The sequence below is a fragment of the Vollenhovia emeryi genome, unplaced genomic scaffold, assembly GCF_000949405.1.
Source record: "Vollenhovia emeryi isolate VEMERY1.0 unplaced genomic scaffold, V.emery_V1.0 DF939140.1, whole genome shotgun sequence".
Classification (NCBI taxonomy): domain Eukaryota; kingdom Metazoa; phylum Arthropoda; class Insecta; order Hymenoptera; family Formicidae; genus Vollenhovia; species Vollenhovia emeryi.
The window spans coordinates 1,947,722-1,953,472 of NW_011967226.1; positions in this window are offsets into that span (position 1 = coordinate 1,947,722).

The window sequence follows — 5,751 nt, forward strand, 5'->3', positions numbered from 1 at the left end:
TTAAAGGGCCCAGAGATATATGCATACAAATAAACACTGCGAGAGCACACCGCGCGTACACTACGTACGACAAGCGCGGGGGAGTAAATTGGCTACAAACGACGTAGCTCGGACCGTCGCGGGGTTTAACAGAGAAAATTCCGAGCGTGCGAACGTCCAGCCCGGCCGATAAAACGCGGACACGCCGGACACGTCCGCGCTCCGCGCGCCGTCGGGATTCACTGCCGCCTCCGCTCCGCTCCGCTCCGCTCCGGCCCGGCCTGGCCGCGCGCGTAAGGCCGCGCGCATCGGGCGGGCGCGCGCGCGCGCGCGCGCGCGGCGGGAGGCGCCCCGCGCCGGCTCTATTACACATCGGTGGCTTTTTGGAGCGGCGAAGAAAAATGAGTAATTAAAGCGCAGCGGCTACCTGGCGTGTGCCGATGAGTGTTACGCTTTAGCGGACAGAGAAAGAAAGAGGAAGAGGGAGAGAGAGAGAGAGGGTTACGCGCGCGGACTCCGCGCCAGGCGGATGTATCGTCCGTTGAGAAACCGCGGTACCAAGTTCCCTCGCCCCTCTCTTTGCAGAGATACGAGCAAACGTGCAAACGGGCTGTGAAGAATGACGGAGAGAGAGGCCCGTATTCTCTGAATCCTCTTTTATCGATAAAGACGCCTCTAAAAGTGGCTAATAAGCCTTCTGATTGCCTACAAACCACTTTTAGAGGCATTCTTATCGACAAAGGAGGATTCGGAATACGGGCCTTGGGCAAAACTCTTGTCCGTATTGACAATTATAGAGTCGTTAAGGCTTATAGCGACGAATATCGATATCGCTCGAGTTTTATATTGGGAGGAGAAACAGTCAATCTAGATAAAGAAAAATTGAATTTATAGACTTATAGAAGACTTGACAAAATGTGAAAAAATTGGAATTAAATTTGTGAACTTGCAGAAGTCTCAAAAAAATTGAAATTGTTGGCTTGTGGAAGTCTAAAAAATGTGAACAAAATTGAAATCGTGGGTTTGTGGACTTGCAAAAATCTAAAAAATAAAAATTGAAATTGTGGGTTTGTGGAAGTCTGAAAAAAAGAAATAAAACTTGAATCTGTGACTGAAACTTTACTCGCTCGACTTAGAAACAGATACGTGAGGTCGGCTCGCGCAAACGTCTTCGAGGCGTCACGGGTAAATTCGCGCGATACGAGCGTCTCGGCGTGAAAGAGTTCTCCTCGTTCGCCATCCATCTACCGCCTTTAGGATTTCTTCCCGAGTGGAAAACGCGGAGATAACGGTGGTGAATGGTATTGGATTATCGCGATGTTACTCGGCAGAAAGGATAGGCCTCGAGATCGCCGCGAGGCATTTCCTACGCGCCGTTTTGACGCGTTAAAACCCCACGTCTCCTCCCCGTCGAGCGCACGCTCCAACGGACCGTCCACGTTCCACACCTCCACGTGGAACGGCGCGGCGCATCGCGAACGCGCGTATCCAATGCCACGATATTCTGCCTTCTCTCCGCGTTCAATTACACGAATCCGTCTTATACATTGTGGACGGCGAGTCCTCCCCCGGAAGAGACGCGCGTGGCCCCGTTATCTCGCCTATTAAAGTGCAAATACCGAGCTTTCGCTCCTAACGGGCGGGCCCGTGTCGTTTCGTGAGAGAGTCCGCCGCGTGGAAACGCGAGCTCGAGAGAGAGAGAGAGAGATATCGCCGTATCGATATTGCGCGAAATCCGGAGCACCGGGGTATATTGCCGCGATAAATATTCCATGCAACGTTACTGCAGTCGCGTACGATTGCACGATATTTCATTATTTCGAGAATAAAGGTCGATATGATATTGCGTCAGACTGAATTCTACAATTAAATAGCGACTTTTTTGTCCCTTTTGTCCAAAACAAAGCATTTCGCATGAATAGGGAGTATTTGCATTTTGCTCCTGCCCTCCCTCTCCCCCCCCCCCAAAGTGCGTTCGCGGAGCGCGCTACACTTTCAAGCTCGTACCGCGTGGCAAATTCGAGGTACACATTTCCAAGTATTGTAGAATTGTGATTCGAGTTACACGCTGATAGGAGATATCTTTCCCGGTATATATTCGCACACCCTCAGAAGGGATTTCTATTACCGTGACAAAAAAATATTCTTAACGCATGTATATTTCTCACAAAAGAGTTTTGAGTGTCAACCGAATTTACTCTCAAATTTGGGTGTAAATGTTTAAATCTGCGTGTTTACGCAAAAAATTTGAGAGTAAATTCGGACAATCGAGTGTTAACACTCAAAACTCGAGTGTTTCTTCCGTAAGGGCTGGTCTACAATGAGTTGTTAGTCGGAACTATAGGTTGATCCTTTTCCCTCCTGGGTGGAAGAAGAAGGATCGACATATAGTTCCGACTTCTGACCAACAGCTGATTGTAGACCGGGCCTTACACCTGCGAGCCTCAGGACCCTGAGGACCGTCCGCGGAAGACTCCAAGAACGACGGCGGATAAGTGGAGACTGTAGAGACAAAGGTCCATATTCCGCAGCCCCTTTTGTCGACAAGAGCGCCGCTAAAATTGCTCTTCAAGGATTCTCGTCGGCCGAGATCTTTTACGGGCGCTTTTGTCGACGAAGGAGGACTCGGAATATGGGCCAAAGTGCATTCGTTACACTCGTGTCATCTGTTTTTCCCTGGGGGAAAAAAAGTTACTTCCGTACACCGACATTTGTTTGAGGCGCCCTGGGAGGAGTCCAACTTGAAAGCAAATCATCCGCGAGTGCCCGACGCGACACCGGACACGAGCTCGACTTTTTCCTCCATCGCTCCGCTCACTTTCAGCGAAGCGTCCCCTCGTTTGCGGGAATCTCGCTTCCTCCGGCTCTCTCCTTCCGTCCGCGTAAGAGCGAAATGTACCGTGAACAAATCCATTATCTGCTCATCGATCATCCTCGGCCGTTCGCCGAGAGAGACCCTTCTCCGTCATCGTCGCGCCGCAACAGCTTCGGAGACCGCGGACTGGCCCTCGGCCGCGACGAAGGAGGCGAATTCCGCGGACTCCGTCGCACAGAAATACACCGTGCGTGGAACACGTGCTCGCGACGCTGATACGCGCCGTGGCGATTAGGCACGCGCCGCGTACTCTCGGACCGTCGACGAGCCGCCTAGCTCCGCTACGAGCGGAGACGCCGAATGGAACGCGTAAACGTGTCGCCGCACAGCAATTTCAAAGCGAAGGGGAACCTTTACCTGTATCCGTTAACGAAGGGCCGGGCGGGCGATCGGAGCCCTGGATAATGGGGCGTGGTAGCGAGACAATTGGGAGGCTGACAAGCGTTGCCTCGCGAGCGGCGACGGCCGAAGGGTGTCTAAATAATTCCGATCGAGAGCGCAAATGTGGCCAGGCGTGATTGCGCTTACGTGACACGAGAGCTGACGGCCTCTAGGTGACGAGTTCCGGTTTTCGCACGCGGAAGGGTAAACGCCCCGCGTGCGGTCGCTCGCGCGTATATACTGGGGAGCAGCGTCGGCAACGCGAATCGCTGATTCTCGCGCAACTGAAGACGCGATTCCAGAGGACGTCCGCACGTTATCCCTTTGATAACGCGACGCAACGATGCAACGCGTGACGCAAAAAAAAAAAATGTACACACACTCGCACGCAATGTACACGGTCAAACGCGAGTTGCGGAACACGCGAGAGCGGGAAACGGCGGTATCGGGGATGCTGCGGGAACTAAGGGAAAGCGACAACACGTCTCGCGCCGACGAGCGCGTCTGCTCGGCGCCGGGCGAGCGACGCGGATTCCGCCCCCCCCCGAGATACGTACATCAGCACCGTGACGACGCACTCCGCGGTATCCTGGCGCGGCGGCATCGAGGGTCGCTCCGCTGCTGCTGGACCCCGCCGCGGGCACCGCTGCCAGCACGCGGGGGTGAGAAGCGAGGCGCCCTCCCGCGGGGGGAGGACCGTCCCCGGCGGGACATGGATCTCTCCTCTTGAACGCGATCACACCGCGACGTGGACCGTCGACACTGTATCCGCGGATCGAGCGCGCGCGCGCGCGGACGTCACCGGGGACCCTCGTCGTCGAGAGAGAGAGGTGTGCCCCGCTCTATTTATACGCGTATAAAAGGCGTCGCGCGGAGACGAGAATTCTCCGCGCTTCCCACTCTCCGTCTCCCGCAGTCCCTCGGACGAGCCACGGACGATCCCCTCGCGCGGGCAGGGTGCATTGTTTTTTTTATATACGTCTCTTTTCTGCCGGAAGAAGCCGGAGAGATGCCGAAGAGCGAGGACGGATGGGAAAATAAACAGAGAGGAGAGGTGGAGAAAGAGCGGACACCCTCTTCGCCCTCCCCTGCGGTTCGTCGGCTCTCCCGCCTCTGGTACTTCGATCGCGACCACCCGCGGGATGCTGTGTCGACTACTGCACGGAGAGAGAAAGAGAGAGAGACGCGTCGGGAGAAGCGCTACGCCCTCCGCGTCTCTCTCCCGACCTCGTGGACCGTCAACTCGGTGCGCGGACCTGCGCTCTTCGGACGGCGACGACGTCGTCGCCGGCGAGCGCCGGCGCGTCAAAACTTGACGAAAATGTTACAAAGCGGTCTGGTACACGGCGTGGCGATGCGCTCCAAAACTGAAGGGAATAACAACGGAATTAGATGGCCGCAGGGTTGGAAAGTGACTCGTTACGGTTTCAGTTACTTTGGTAACTCTAACTTAACTTCGTTACTTCCTCAAATTAAGTTTACTTTATTATTTGACCATAACTGGTCCAAAATTTTCTTTTCTTTATTTAAAAAAGAAACCCTATGTTTCGAGAGACCATGGTTTTTGGTCCTTTTCAAGCGATCTGTTAGGAGATTTTATATATACATTATAAATATGTATGTAACTAAAGTTGTTAATTGAACATCACAGGCTAACAGTATAACGAGGCTAAATAAAAATTATATAGTCGAATTTTTCGTCAAAAAGGATGGAAAGACCTGCGTGAAACAGAGCCAACAACAGACTGCGTCGCTTTCTGTCCATCTGTAACTGCAACTTAACTCAGTTACACTTTTTCGAGAAGCAGCAACTAATTTATATTATTTTTATTTATTTGTATATATAAAACCCTGTATAATCTATAATTTACGACTCGGAACGTCGTACCATTGCAACATATCGACTATGTTGCCAGTTGGATCGACAAGGAGCTTCGTTTCAATTTTTACTCAATCGCTGGCGACTCTGTTTGATATTTGTAGTTTCATTGCAAGAAAGTAACTGCAAGGTATCGACTCGTTACTTTTCGCGTAACTGTAACTGGTTACATTTTTAGCGAAAAAAAAAACTGTAACTGTAACCAGACACTTTTATGAAGTAACTTCCCCAACCCTGGATGGTCGTGACGTGATCGCAGCTCTATCCTGGTATTATCCTGTGCCGTGATCTCTGAAATCGACGGAGGAAGTACTCACCACATCGTGATTTACTTCATCTTTATTTCGTATTTGTACACGCCCTCAGCATGCCACATACAGTCAATATAATACAATCCAACGCAGCCAAGAGAGATAAGAGAGAGAGAGAGAGAGAGAGAGAGAGAGAGAGAGAAAGAGAGAGAGAGAGAAGAGAGGAAGGAGAGCAGAGAGGAAAGAGAAGAAGACAGAAGAGGTAGAAGTAAAATACAAAAAATATATATATTTATATATTTTATATATATAATATATATATATTTATATATGTATACTCTACGCGCGCCGAGAGACGTTATTGTTACTACGGTGTGTTTTTAACG